The 13,908-nt window shown below is 45.6% G+C and overlaps 1 protein-coding gene across 7 annotated transcripts in view; it reads left to right on the top strand.

Annotated features, from left to right (window-relative positions):
- Nucleotides 1-13,908, top strand: part of LOC126299404 (retinol dehydrogenase 13-like) — an 86,747-nt gene that overhangs the window by 26,949 nt on the left and 45,890 nt on the right. The window contains exon 1 of one of the 7 annotated variants that reach the window (XM_049991286.1): nt 11,287-11,352. The exons of 4 other annotated variants lie outside the window; for them this stretch is intronic. The gene's annotated coding sequence lies outside the window, so the exon portion shown is untranslated. Of the gene's footprint in view, nt 1-11,286; nt 11,353-12,691; nt 12,949-13,908 lie in introns of those variants that run through there. 2 more of the 7 variants (XM_049991291.1, XM_049991290.1) reach the window with 2 other exon arrangements.

Here is a 13,908-nt window from a genome sequence, read left to right as displayed (position 1 = left end):
CTGCGTAGTTCCGGACTGAAGCGCCTAGAACCACTCGACCACAGCGGCCGGCTGCCCCATTGCAGGCAGTTAACGAAGGTACAAGCATACGGAATAAATTCACAGATACGTTAGTGGCTCGAGGACTTCTTAAATAATACAACCCTGTATGATATACTCGACGGTGAGTGTTCATCCAAGACAAGGGTATCATCAGGAGCGCTCCAGGGAACTGTGATAGGACCATTGGTGTTCTCTATATACATAAATTATTTGGCTGATTGGATGGGCAGCAATCTGTGGCTGTTTGCTGATGATGCTGTGGTGTACGGTAAGGTGTCGAAGTTGAGCGACTGTAGGAAGATACAAGAAGACAGACAAAATTTTCAGTTGGTGTGATGAATGGCAGTTAGCCCTAAATGAGTAAAAATGTAAGTTAATGCGGATAAGTAGGAATAACAAACCTGCAATGATCGGATGCAGTATTACTAATATCCTGCTTTACACAGTTAAGTCGTTTAAATATCTGGGCGTAACGTTGCGAAGCGATTTGAGGTGGAACGACCATGTGAGAACCGTGGTAGGGAAGGCGAATGGTCAGCTTCAGTTTATTGGGAGATTTTTAGGAGAGAGTGGTTCATTTGTAAAGAGGACCGCATATAGGACTCTGGTGCTACCTATTCTTGAGTACTGCTCGCATGTTTGGGATCCATATAAGGTCGGATTGAAGGAAGACATCGAAGCAGTTCAGACGCGGGCGGCTAGATTTGTTAGGTTCGAACAACACGTAGGTATTGCGGAGATGCTTCGGGAATTCATACGGGAGTCCCTGGAGAAAAGGCGACGTTCTTTTCGAGAAACACTACTGAGAAAATTTAGAGAACCGGCATTTGAAGCTGACTGCCGAACGATTCTACTGCAGACAACATACATCACGCATAAGTACCACGAAGATAAGTAGATAAGATAGACAAATTAGGGCTTATACGGACGCCTACAAACAATCGTTTTTCCCTCGCTTTCATTGCGAGTTGAACAGGAAGGGAAATGACAGGTAGTGCCACAGAGTACGCACCGTGTGGTGGCTTGCGGAGTATCTATGTAGATGCAGAATCATCCTGGCCTTTGCCTGGAACGATTTAGGAAAATCATAAAAAATCTAAATAAGGAGGGTCGTACGTGGATTCAACTCTCGTCGTCCCAAATGCGAGATCCTAACGCGATGCCAGATGAAGCACTTTTGTGATGTTTGACTTTAGTCTTGAGCTATGTGCGTTCCAATGTTTTCCCACATCACACCTAACATAGAAACAAATTATTTGCCATATTATGAATCTAGCTCACTAGCTTGTTTCACTGGTAGCACCCAGTTACATGACAATGCAAAAACTGGATGGCCTACAGGGAAGTAACTTCTGGTCTGTCACACTGCCTTGTTACAACTTCAGATGCTGTCCGTATGTTACAAACGGAAGATGGCATCATTATGTCTATAACACTTTTAGTGGGTGACTGGATGTCTTTCTGTAGGCGTGTAATTGATATTAGCGAATATTTTGTAGATCATCATTATGTTACTTATTTAAATTTTCCCCTGAACCGTCAGTTAGGTGCAACATAGGCAATATTTACCAGATAGACACATGGTCGAAGGATATGTCTAGAAGTTCCACAAGGCAGCAGTGCGTTATCTCGGCGAGAGCAGTGCGAGAAAGTAGAAAATCTGAGACGAAAAGTATCGTTAAATCGTGGGGCACGAAAAATACGTGATACGTAAAGTTGCCATTAGTGCGTTCCATTCAGGTCATAAAATCAATTCATATTTGGATCGGTGAAAATATGATATGGCGAATCAGTTCTACGCAATGTGGGTGGGCGTCTCGAGGGATAAAAGAAAGAATATCAGACTGGAGAAACAACCAATCTTCTGTTACACCATTTCATTTCCATTAGTGTGCTTGCCAAACTAATTTTCAGTTCTCCTCTGTGCAACTTGCTTTCGACTTTTGACATCTTTCGATTCTATTAACTTGAACTGTCGTGCATGTACTGGAACAGATCTCTAGTTGTGTACCAGTTGTCAACGTTCAGTGGATGTTCTCTTTCCTAATAATTTTCCAGAAGTTTAGTTATTACTTTGCTCCAGTTTTATATAACCTACAGCAATTTTTATCTCAGCCTCTATATGCATATAAACTAAGAAATGCCATAGAAATCCAGTTCCACAGACACAGAAAGTTGTTATTCTCAAACAAACTTCTTTACTTTCCTTGGCGGAATGCACTGTATGAAAGCCAGGCACGCTTTGAACAGGTGGTAGATGGTTTCTTCATTAAATATGTTATGAAATAGTGTGAGGGGTGACGTGATCTTTTATTTTGCGCATACCTAGCAATAGACCTTACAAAGAACGTTGTTACTTCTGGAAGGTGCGTGCAGGAGACGAGAAGATGATTTTTTCGACCCTGAGATGCTGAAGGACCAAAATCGGCCGTTACCACAGTATCGTCATCCGAAGACGAAGGAAAATTAAAATCATAATATGTCACCATAAAAAGTAACCTTTCATCTTCCTCGTTTGACAGTCCACGCTTGTACATCTTCTGACAGCTTCGTAACGGGTTCCTTCAGTGTAATCCTGCTAAAATGAGTGAATACTACATAAAAAGATGGGGAAGTTCGGTCGCCGAGTTACACGTTTCTTCAGTTGACGCCGCAATGGGCGATCTGCGTGTCGATGATGATGAAGATAACACAACAGCCAGTCCTCAAGCGGAGGAAACCTCCGACCCGGCCGGGAATCGAACCCAGGCCTGCTCCATGGCAGTCAGACTCGGTGACCACTTTTTTTAAAATTTTCTTTCTTCTTTTAAGGAGGCGGGGGAGGGCGGGGAAGGCAGAGCGATCACAGGTCGTATAACCCGAGGCCTGGTCGCAGTGTCCCCGCAGTCCGTCAAGGAATCAGGGATGGGAAGGGGAAATCTTTTGTGGGAATTATTATTTATTTATTTATTTATTTTTATTTACTGTTTTTAATACATTCTTAATGTGGTTTTACTTTGTACCACAAGAAAAATAAATGTATCTAGCACCGCATTGTGCTCTGAGAAAAAGAAAACAATATCTCGGCATGTTCCTACACTTAGGTAATGTATATGGGGAAAACGAAAAAAAGTGCTTCATACAGTATGCAGAAGGGTGTGTCGCTGCTCTCCTTACGCTTCATCATCCAGGTACGTCTTCACGTATATCATGTTGTTCCACCGAGAATCGAACTTAGTCATGTCAGCTCACTCAATGGGTATCTTCTCCTACCTGTTGATGATCCAGCTGCGTGGAGGGTCGCGTAGGGCACTCCCTAAGTAATTAGCAAAATACTGTCTGTATTTTGGGTTCCGTACGATCTTGCAATGACGTTCTTGTAGGCAGTTCCAAAAGTCTAATACATCTTTAGGTCCATCGTGAAATAAGTAGTGTACCGCATGCGCACGGATCCACGTGACAGCGTTGGTCTTGGCACGCGGGAAATACTGTCGATCCGGAAATAATAGAAACCGAGGTGTAATGTGTTCCGGAGTCACTCGTAGAAAATACGACAAAATTTGTCGCACCAAGCGCCATACGTCTTCTGCCGCGCCACATGTGAGACGGTGTTCGTCCGTGTCTGGTATCCCGCAGTCTACGCAGAGAGGCGATTCCGCCATGTTTATCTTGTGGAGGCGTGATCGGGTGATCTGTTTACCATTGACTGTGATGTACCATGTAGATCGGACGGTTGTGTCCAGTGGTACCGCGTGAATCGTCTTCCACACCACCTTCTAATTAACCTGAGGGCTTTTGGTCTCCACGATGTTTGGTGGGCGCCTCTGCTGTAGGACATGATTTATATCCTGCGCCGACGCCTGTTTCGTCGGTGGTACTGCGATACGGATATAGCTGTGTTCAATGTAAAAGTTCCCGAAGTAGTAGAAGGGTGGGGGCATAAGGGAGGGCGGAGCTAAGGACTGCAACAGCAAACCTGTCAAACTTTCCGGGTGGTGGCGCCACAGCTTGATTTGTGAGCTGACGTAGAGGGCCACAGCTCTGTCGTGGACATGGACTAGACCAAGACCTCCCCTTTCTGGGGGAAGGGTCAGTGACTCATAAGTGACTTTGAAGAGCATGCCTGTACTGACGTAGGCTCCGAATGCCGCTAATAGACGTCGAGCCATCAGTAACGGTATTGGGAGAACACGTGCTATGTGTGGAAGGCGCGATGCGAGGTAAACATTGACGAAGTGTGTCCTTTGGAGAATGTCGAGGGTCCGCAGACGAAGGTTGAAGATCTGGACCCGAATTTGTTGTAATAAGCGGCGGTAGTTAAGAGCCGCAGTGCGCCGTATGTCGTCGTGAAACTCTATTCCGAGACATTTGATAGTGCCACGAAGCTGTAGGGGTTCGACACACGCTGAGGTCAACCCGTCTGCTATGGCCATGGCGACCGATTTGGCGACATTGAGACAGCTGCCGGAAGCCACACCGTACGTGGTAATCCATTCTAGTGCTCTGTTGACATCGTCGCGATTGCGAAATACGAGAACCAGGTCGTCTGCATATGCTGTACAGCGAAATGTGACGTCACGTAGGGTAAGACCGGTGAGGTGTTGACGGAGGCCACAGAGCGGTTCCAGTGCCAGAGCATATAGTAACGTCGACAAGGGGCAGCCTTGACGCACGGAGCGGAAAATCGGGAGGGACTGCGAGAGACGCCCGTTAACGAGCACTTTGGAAGTCGCCCCTCAGAGGAGGTGCTGCATGTGCTGCAGAACGGACGTTAGGTACGCGTGATCCACTCGATCAAAAGCTTGGCTAAAATCTAGTGATGCCAGCGCTCCCGGGATGCGGCGTGTCCTGGCTAGGGCTATTAAGTCACGGTATCGACACAGTGCTGTGTGGATGTTGTTGATACCCCCTGGGAAGTCTGATCTGGCGGGATGACGTAATGTAGGGTCGGTCATAGACGGTTTGCTAATAGTCTGGTGAATAACTAGTGTTAGCGGGCGGTAATCTTGTATTCGAGCCTCACCTTTAGGTTTGTGAACCGGTATAATTATTCCTTCTACGAAGGTCGCAGGGAGCGGCACCGCGGGGGACATAAGCTCCCGACAGATTTCTGTTAATTTGGGAGCCAGTAAATGCTTGAAAGTTCTGTAAAACTCCACAGGGAGCCCGTCGGGGCCAGGAGACTTATTCGCCGCTCCTTTACCGATGGCGTCGATAACTTCGTCTTCCGTAATGTCGTCCAATAATTCAGTTTGTAAATCCTGTGGGACAATGCCGTAAACCAGTTGTGAGACTGCTGTCACCGTCGTCGGGTCGGAACATTGAGCAGAATAAAGTCATGCGTAATGGTCGAAGAAGGCTGCAGCAATATCGCGTTGTGTGGTGTGATCACGGCCGTCCTCAGTGGTGATGGCATGTATCAGCGCCCGTCTTCGCAGTTTACGTTCTCGGATGACGTGGTACATGGTTGGTCGTTCCGTTGCGAATCTGTCTTGTGTTCGTGCTCGGACGATCGTCCCTTCGAGGTGTCGGCGCATATGGGCTACGATCTGTGCTTTCCCACGCTGAACTGTCAACTGTCGTTCCGGTGTGGGTGGCAAGGAGGCGCATTCGCGAAGGACGGTGAAATAAAAATCAAGGGTCTGCCGCCTGCAATCAGCAGTCTCACGACCACACGTAATAAAGGTTCGCCGTAGGGCCTGCTTGGCGCAGGTTAACCACCAACTAATCGACGTAGGATACGTTGGGAGGCAGCGGACCCACAAACTCCACGTGTCTTCGATGGCGCGTCGACAATCCGGAGAAGCGAGATGAGCAAGGTTTAATTTCCAGGGATGTCGGCTACGCCACACCCGTTGGCGACGAAGGGTGACGGCACATATATAGGCCTCGTGATCAGAAAAGGGTACAGGCCACACCTCCGCGTCACTCACCGTTGCCGCGAGAGAACGGGAGACGTAAATCCTATCGATGCGACTAGACGAGTGACTCGTTAAATGGGTGTATCCCGTCCATTTCCTCGGACATGTTCCCATGTATCTACCAGCTGGAGATCGCCGATGAGTGTCCCAAGTTCGGGGCACGGTGAATGGCGTGGCAGCTGATCTTTAGGTGCTTGGGTGCAATTGAAATCGCCCCCTAATATCAAGTGATTGTGCCTGCCCTGAAAAAGCGGTGCTATTCCTTCTGCGAAGAAAAGCGATCGGTCACCACGGCGATTCGTTCCGGAAGGGTGTACACATTGATAAACCGGACTCCTTGCACCGTTACGGCCATTCCTCTAGCGTCGGGGAGATATCGGACTTCGTCCGCCTCGAGGCCCTCTCTGAGCAGAATGGCGACTCCACTGTTAGTTGGCGAGGCGTGGGACACATGAGCTGTATAACCATACATACCCGGGAAATTGGCGACGAAGACTTCTTGGAGAAAGACAATGTCAACGTCTGCTGCATTGAGCATGTCTTGGAGCAGCGACAACTTCGTACGTGTCCGAATAGTGTTAATGTTGATGGTCGTTAAGCGATAGGTCTGTATATCGTCTCCTACGGTGGGGGCCGCCGTCAGTGTCGCCGTAAAAGGTGGGGCCGTCATCTGTTGCTACTCGGGAGGGGCCGAGGTGTGGGAGGAGAGACCCCTCTCCTCATCCACCACAGCGGCCGTAAAATCGTCTTCAATGTCATCCGCCTAAGGTCCGTAAGTTAACGGTGGCTGCGGTAGAACACTTGTGGGCTGAGTGACTAAGGGTGAATCCGCAGCTGTTTCCGGTTGTGTACCAACGGCGGGCGCTGTGCTGGCCATCCGTTTGTCCGAGAGAGCGGAATCGGGTTTGTCAAAATCAGACAAAGTGACAGGTGAGGGCTATCTCGTGTCATCCATTTTCCTCGTCGTTTCGTCGGCCGTCCGGTCGTCAACTGGAGAAGACGTCCGCTGGAGGCAATCGTCTGAGGGTGTGTGACGTCGCTTTTTATGTTTTCTCGGTGACCTTTGTTTGCGGACGTGGCTTTCTGTGTCCGTAAGAGTTTGGGGTTCACGTATAGCATCCCCCTCAGGTAGAAAGGCAGCGGTCGGTACAACCCTAAAAAAATGGTTCAAATGGCTCTGAGCACTATGGGACTTAACATCTGTGGTCATCAGTCCCCTAGAACTTAGAACTGCTTAAACCTAACTAACCTAAGGACATCACACACAACCATGCCCGAGGCAGGATTCGAACCTGCGACCGTAGCAGTCGCGCGGTTCCGGACTGAGCGCCTGAACCGCTAGACCACCGCGGTCGGCGGTACAACCCTAGCGTCGAGTTCCATTCTCTCGTCCGAATTTTCATGTGGAGTTGATGGGCGGCGTTCTTCAACCTCTGCAGACACCGTAATGGTGTTGGTCAATCCAGGACCGGCGACAGGTGCGCATTCTAACGCTTCCTGTCTTTCGGGGGGGGGGGGGAGGGGGGTTGTCGGATCGTGTCACCTCTGCGTAATTGAGGGGGATGGCTGTGAGCGTAGGAGGTGGTGTCGTGTCATGCAATGGAAGTTGTGTAACCCGACGTTGAATACACGCCGAGCGCACATGACCCTCCTGGCCGCAACCAGAACAAGTACGAGGTTGGCCGTCGTACACTACTATTGCTCGACAGCCACCTATGACTAAGTAGGACGGCACATGTTTCTTTAATTCAATCTTCACTTGTCATACGCCGTTGAGGACCTGGTACGTCTCGAAGGTGTTCCATTTTTCGGCCACGTGGCTAGGGCGGAAAACTGAGGTAACGACGTCCGGTGGTACTTCGAAAGGGAGTTCGAAGACTCTTAGTGTGCGTAATCCTAGTCCAGCATGGTCGACAGTAACCTCTCCGATGTGACCATCGGAGTGTTCGAACTTGAGAGTGTTCGCGCATCTGTTCACAACTGCGTGACATAACTCGTCATCGACCATCTTGACGTGAACGACGCTACTTGTGATGGATAGGTGGATACCGATGATGTGCTGTGTTGGTATTTGAACTTCGTCACGGATGAATCGTTCGACTTCAAAGGCTCGTGGTCGTGCGTAGTCGGGCTGGAAGCTGATCTTGATGGTAGGTTTTCTGTACGAATGAGCCATGGCGACTCAGTGTTAACGGACGCGAGTATTAGCTGCGGCGGGGAAGTAAACAAACTACGCGCGCTCGCGACTCCGCGGACGGGACGTAAACAAGACGTCCTCGCCGCTCACCGGCCGAAAGCAGTTCACTCAGCTACCCCGGCGGACAGCTATTTCTGCACTCTAAGATAGACATTAATATAACTGTTAATATGACCATCGCTGAACCATCTTCAGGGGAATGTTGGGGTTAGACGATGTGTCGTGTTTCTTGACCTCCACGATTCTCGGACTTTACCACTGCAGATATAGGCCTGTGCGGACGGTTGGAAAGCGAACTCTACAAAGGTAAATTAAACACAAGGAACGATTTAACCGTTCGAATTATAAATATTGCTATCACCATAAACGAACGCCAAGACAACCTCTGAAAAGCCACTGGCAAGACAATTAGAAAGTGCGTAGAAGTCGAACCTTGAACTTAATTATTAATTAATATTTAATGTGCTTACGCAAGGCATGCCTGCTAATAGTACCTTTTTTCCTTCCAGTTTCACAGTAATGTGGAATCCAATTAATGTTCTCAGTTTAGCAGTGATAAAACATGAAGAACACGTGGTTTCCATCCGAAATCACCTACCTCTCCTGAGGACGTACATATGTGTCATTTGTTAGTTGATTTCCTTGACATTCATTCGAATGATATCGACATTTCGTTTGAAATTGTGGATACGTTAGAAGAAATAGGAAAAAACTGCGACGATTCCATGAATTGTATTCGGACGACGTCAGTTGTGCCAGTAACAGAAGAATACCTCCTAAGCCAAAAAAAAAAAAAAAAAAAAAAAAAAAAAAAAAAAAAAAAAAAAAAGCAGCTGTGAAATATTGGTTAAACGGAGGAGGGGAAAAAAGATTGAAGTTACGCATTGCTCAAAGGCGTTTTCATTTCGTAAAATCGGAGCGTGAACTCTGCAAATGGAAATGAATTACATGAAGTAAGAAATATGTGCCAAACGGAAACCCAAAACCATCTGAATGGAAAACTATTCGAAAGATTTAGAACTGCTCGTGAGAGACAGTGCACCGTTACCGATGGAGATCTACGAGACTTGGCCCTCCGAACTGCATCTGACATCAACACTGCTGATTTCTAGGCTTCGTCGACCTGGCTGCGCAGGTTCAAGAAATTGTACAGAATTGGAAGTCGCAAAGTTACCAAGTTTACCTCACGTAAACGTGTAGAGCAGCTGCCAGTGACAGAAATAGAGAAATTCATAGCTGACTTAAAGACGAAACGTGCTGTTATCCTCGCAACTGCTGTCTATAGTTCTGATCAGTCAGGTTTCGTGAAAGAACTGCGTGCACACCGCACTTAATCATTTTGGTGTGAGAAAAAGATAGAGTCGGTTGCCCGATCAATGAATGCAATTACACATTCATATACGATAGTGCCAATCATAAATATGAGTGGTTTACTGTTTCTGCAGTGCCTCGTGTAACTTCCGAGCCCATCTATTAGGCCACTTATATAGGCCTATGTTGTCAAAAGTAATAGTCCTATAACAAACCACTGTGCTTCACCCGAAGTTACTTCTACATCTGCAGATTTATCAGCCGGCCGCGATGGACGAGCGGTTCTAGGCCCTTCAGTCCGGAACCGCGTGACTGCTACGGTCGCAGATTCATATTTTGTTGCCGGTCGTTGTGGTCGAGAGGTTCTAAGCGCTTAAGTCTGGAACCGCGCAACCGCTACGGTCGCAGGTTCGAATCCTGCCTCGGACATGGATGTGTGTGACGTCCTTAGGTTAGTTAAGTTTAAGTAGTTCTAAGTTCTAGGGAACTGATGAGCTCAGATGTTAAGTCCCGTAGTACTCAGAGCCATTTGAACCATTTTTGAAGATTTATCTCCGTTGAGAATGACGTGTTGTACTCTGTTTCCTAGGAACTCTTCAGTCATATCACATAGGTGGTCATATATTCCGTACGTTCTTATTCTGCTCATTGTGCAGCAGTGCGGAACTATATCGAACGCGTTTCCGAAGTCAGGGAACACAGAATCACTCCGGCGTCTGTAACTGTTGCTTCCTGAGTCTTACCGAGCGAGGTGGCGCAGTGGTTAGCACACTGGACTCGCATTCGGGAGGACGACGGTTCAATCCCGTCTCCAGCCATCCTGATTTAGGTTTTCCGTGGTTTCCCTAAATCGTTTCAGGCAAATGCCGGGATGGTTCCTTTGAAAGGGCACGGCCGGTTTCCTTCCCAATCCTTCCCTAACCCGAGCTTGCGCTCCGTCTCTAATGACCTCGTTGTCGACGGGACGTTAAACACTAACCACCACCACCTCCTGAGTCTTTGTTTTAGGAATTCATGTTCATTTCTAATATTCACGAAATACTAGTAAGTTTCCATTTGGTCTCCAGGACGAATGCTCTTGTAAGATACTGTATTAACTGTCGTTGTTATGAAGTTAACCACACTGCACACTGTGATCTGCAACATCTGTACAACCATTTACAATTAATGGGAGAAAACGTGACTGCTGTATATTCCGCACAACAACTGCCTGTACATTACAGTATTCAACATCCAGAAAGCCTCCTCATAGGGCGTGAAGTGTAGGGGATTCTTATTCACGATAAATGTTCTGGAAACGTATCACCAGTGTTTGGACTTTAATAGAAAAAGCAGCACACTATTTACATACATTTGAAACGTCCGTGCGGAGTCGTTTCATAAGACGCTTGTCTCACTGGATTCTGTGCATCCTACTCTGTCCACCGCCTGATTGCGGTTTAATTTATTAACTCTACCAGAAAGACTGAGCAATCAAGCTAAGGCTTATTAAATGATATTATGTTTGATTTTTTTGTGTTCCATAGGAAATCATGGCCTTTATTTATTACGTTTTTCCTTCACTGTGTGCGCAAATGTGACTGAATGAGTGTTTTCACGAGTGGTTTCGGGTTTCTTTTGTGGAGGACGCTGAGATGGTTGTCGTCTGCTAGGAGCAGGTGATTGCTTCTCGTTTGGAGGGTAGCACAAGATGACCAACTTAGGATCCCAGTACCTGGACAGAGAGGTTTACCCCTTTCATTCTGAGGCTGGTTTGTCTGTCAGGTTGGTGACGGAAGCCAACCCCTCTGGAAGCTTCCGTTGCACCGGTAGTTAGGCGAAGCTCGGTGGAGAAAGGACTGTGCAGCTAGCGGTTGTTGAGTACAGTTCGTACCTCCTAGAGAAGGGTTCTGCTGGTAGGAAGTAGGTCGAATTAGAACTTCGCTATGTTAAACTCATGGACTATTTAAGTACTTCAGCTTAACTGAAGCGTGTGTAGTTGTGTATTTTTGGAATGTGGCATAATTATTTTGTTAAACAAATCGGCGGTGATGGTGGTAGAAATTAAAAGTGCGGAAGTTGCTTTGTTCCTTTCGGACGTCATGGCGTTGAATTTCTAGCAGTGAATACGTTTAGGAAAAGCTAGTCAGTATAACTTCGGGTGAACGTGTGAATAATAGTGTTTTAAAGAGAGTGTGATTTTTTTGCTCTTATTTTCTATGTTATCGTGGAAGATGCTATTGTCTCTTTGTGCTCGTCTTGTATCTCGTGTTTGGTAACCGATTATCCTTCTGGTCTACTACTGCACTGCAGTAGGTTTTCATATTACCAGTTTAATTGTTTCGTGTGTTATAATTTCAGTAAAATTTCAGCGTTTCGCGTAAAGGAAATGCTTGTAACGGTTTGTTTCTGAACGGACCACGTGGAAGTTGAAACTGTTGGGGGGCTTTCTGCCTTGCCGAGTTAATTTTATTTCGTGGTGGCAAAATCATTCTGGTATTGCACCATTAATATTTCTTACATTTGTGCTTGGTTTAATGTCTAATTTCTGAACAGTTAACTAGTAATCAAGTTTACCACGTGCCGTTCGTAAGCGGCAGGCACGGTTTCCATGTCGTATATGTACTCTACAAAACAAACCTCTTTCCAAGCTAGTGCATGAGCATAATGGTGATAGGTATCTCTCTGAACTATTTCTGTCGTGGGTATGTAGATGGAATGATTGAATTATTGTGTTCCACTTCCCTTTTGTGTATTTTTCCTTTTTAATTGCGCTTATCTACCATTTTTGGCTGATTATTTTGTTAATTTTTTTTATTTGTGGCACCAGTCATGTGTATTCATAGGATGCGCATCAAATTCAGTCACGAAATAAAAGTGCTACGTAAAAGATAAATTCTGCGTCCTTTATCTTTCTCATTGATGCCACTTTTCAAATTAATATTCTATTCCCAGATTTTTTAAAAAGGTTATCTGCTTGCTTTTGATGAACAAAAATGGGAGGAAAAATCAAAATGAACGGGTATACTGTTTCAAAATTAAGGAATTCAGATTTAATTAAACAAGCTCATTGATGTACGACATAAAATGCTGTTCATTTTGTTAGTTTCTCTGAAAAAATTGCATTCTTTTAATTAATCTACTATTTTTGGCGAATTATTTAGTTAATGAGGGAGGGAGGGAGGGAGGGATAATTTCCAGTTCGGTCTTCTCTTAATTGTTAGGAAGAGCTTGGGCTGGTGGCAACCGTGTAAATTTTAAATTTATAATTGTCCTTGGAGGTGGCTTAACCAGAAATTGCGCACAAGGGTTACAGCTCCATTATTCTTGGTACGTAACGTATGTCGAGCCTTGGCTAGGATCCGTTTACAGTTCTACATACATACTTTACACATTATCGCCGAAATATTTCCTTCAATTTCACTCACCGGTGACAGTTATTGATGCAGCTGTAGATGACAGTACCTCAGGCAGCTTTGATGGCTCTGCAGACAATGATGTGCTCGTGGATGCTAAAGCGTAGGTTTAGCACTACTCCTTAAAACTTCTGCTTGCAACTGCTTCTGTTTCTTTCTTACTGTAAACTGTGACGAACCCATACCTTTAACAGACTGAACCGTTAAATCTCTTTTTAAAATGTGTTTTATGATTGTGACCCTCTGTGGCCTGTGTGTTGCAGTAGTGTACACTACAGTTTGGATGATAGTCACGTGGTATAAAGATACATTTCGACAAGAAATTCTGTATATTTACTCTGGAACAATAACCTCAACTAATTCTGGAACCACTGCAAAGTAAAGTTGGCACATGCAGCTGAGTTATTGCAAGTAATAAAATTTGGAAATTTTACGTCTATTTGTCATCGGATGCGAGAGTTAATCAACAGCGTGACTGACTTTGTTTGAACTTTGATCGCAACTCTTCTATGTTTGTCAGTGTTTGACTGAATGTTCTCAACTCTCTGAAATAGGATGAGGGTCCCAATATGTGATAGAGCATTCGTTAAGGTTGTGACGAATTGTTACAAGATGTACAGTGGAAACAAGAACGAGGTGAAGGAGGAGAAAGGGGAATATGGTGATAGGATTCCTCATAGCGGAGATACTACATCTATTAGAACCGAAATGCTATCAAAGCTGATGTTGATGATTAAGTATTTGCAGAAGGAACATCACGTAGATGTGAGACGGAGATTCAGCAGAAAAAAGTATCGTGGGAATAAGATGAAAATTCAGGATTAATATGAGACGTATAAAAAGGACGACATTTATATTAAAAGGAGATTTCCAGATGTATGAAACTCTTTGTTATATGAGGCAGAAAAAAAACGTAAGCCTGCCAACCTCGTCAGCCATATACCAGAAAAACACTAAACACAGTTTGTAAATGTAAATATGGTACAATCTGTGCTTTGGTCTTATAAAAGAACACTTCCTTCAAAAGAAATGTAACGGGAAAGCGGAATGTTTACATATTTTT

This window comes from Schistocerca gregaria, chromosome X, assembly GCF_023897955.1.
Source record: "Schistocerca gregaria isolate iqSchGreg1 chromosome X, iqSchGreg1.2, whole genome shotgun sequence".
Lineage (NCBI taxonomy): Eukaryota > Metazoa > Arthropoda > Insecta > Orthoptera > Acrididae > Schistocerca > Schistocerca gregaria.
This window is presented reverse-complemented; position numbering and strand designations above follow the sequence as displayed.